This window comes from Myotis davidii, unplaced genomic scaffold (assembly GCF_000327345.1).
Source record: "Myotis davidii unplaced genomic scaffold, ASM32734v1 scaffold1203, whole genome shotgun sequence".
Lineage (NCBI taxonomy): Eukaryota > Metazoa > Chordata > Mammalia > Chiroptera > Vespertilionidae > Myotis > Myotis davidii.
The window spans coordinates 124,761-126,372 of record NW_006294353.1 but is presented as its reverse complement, the minus strand read 5'-3'; the positions used below and the strand labels follow the sequence as shown (position 1 = coordinate 126,372).

General features: G+C 49.0%; 1 protein-coding gene across 2 annotated transcripts in view; it reads right to left on the bottom strand.

Moving 5' to 3' along the window:
- USHBP1 (Usher syndrome 1C binding protein 1) overlaps window positions 1–1,612 on the bottom strand; it is a 9,209-nt gene that overhangs the window by 5,928 nt on the left and 1,669 nt on the right. The window lies entirely within an intron of this gene.

Sequence of the window (1,612 nt, the reverse complement as noted above, 5' to 3'; positions counted from 1 at the left end):
TATTAAAAGAATTCTTATTTTAAAAAATGAACAGATAGGCCCTGGCCAAGTAGCTTAGTTGGTTAGTGTCCTCCTGATATGCCAAGGTTGAGGGTTTGATCCCCAGTCAGGACACATACAAGAATCAACCAATTAATTTATAATAATAAAAGCATAATATGCTAATTAGACTAGACAGCCAAACGACCTTCCGGACAACCTTCTGGACGAAGTCGGGGCTGTGAGGGCCAAGCTCCTTGCACAAATTTCATACATCAGGCCTCTAGTGCATAAATAAGTGGAACAACTAATAGGTGTTTCTCCTTCTCTCTCACATCAATAAATAAAATTTTTTAAATATATTTCTTTATTGACTTCAGAGAGGAAGGGAGAAGGAGAGAGAGATAGAAACATCAATGATGAGAGAGAATCATTGATTGGCTGCCTCCTGCACACCCCCCACTGAGGAACGAACCCACAACCCAGGCATGTGCCCTTGGCACGAATCGAACCTGGGACCCTTCAGTCCGCAGGCTGACGCTCTATCCACTGAGCCAAGCCGGCCAGGGCAATAAATAATAATTTTAATAAATAAAACAAATAAAAACAAACAAAATTCTCTTTTCCAGTTGGGGAATGGGCCTCATGCTGTAGGGGAATGGGCCCCACCCTTTGCTCTGGGATCCCTAAGTCCCAGTCTTGCCAGCTCTGGATGACACCTGCTCCCCGCAACTGCTGTCTCCCACATGACTTTAATCCACACGCTGAGGGGGCCTCTGGCCTTCACGCCCGAACCTGCCAGCTCCACCTTCAACATCACCCATAATTTGCTCACTTCCCACCACCTCCACAACTTCCACCATCTGATGTCTGGACTAGTGCCTCCTCCTGAATCTCCAGGATTTCACCCTTCCTCTCACTACAACCAAGAGGTGACTTGTGAACACCTGCGTCAGGTGGCCACCCTCCCCTGCTCAGAACCCTCCCTGGCTCCCACTTCACTCAGAGCAAAAACTCAAATCCTTCCTGCAGCCCACAGGGCTCTGCAGGAGCCGCCTGTCCCCTCCCTGCTCTCATCTCCTCCCACAACCTGCACACTGGCCTTCTCACTGTTCCTCAAACTTGCCGCTCACACTCCCACTTCAGGGCCTTTGCATATGCTATTCCCGCTGCCTGGCATGACCACTGACCAGATCTGTGCATGGCTCCTCCCTCACCCCCACCTGGTCCTTATTCAAGTGTCACCTTCTACATCAGGGGCGGGGAACTTCATTTGGTCTGGCCCTGCCAAGGCATTAGGGGTGAGTTAATCAAATGTTTGACCAAATAGCAGGTTAATTTTTAAGTTGATAATTTTGTATGGCCTGTGAATGATGTCATAAATATCCAAATGGCCCTTGGCAGAAAAAAGGTTCCACACTCCTAAGTAATCGCCTTAATTAAGATTGCAAGGGACCTGCCCTAGCTGGTCTGGCTCAGTGGATAGAGCGTCTGTCTGCAGACTGAAGGGTCCCGGGTTCAATTCCGGCCAAGGGCACAGGCCTGGGTTGCGGGCTTGATCCCCAGTAGGGGGCGTGTAGGAGGCAGCCAATCAATGATTCTCTCTCATCATCGATGTTTCTATCTCTCTCTC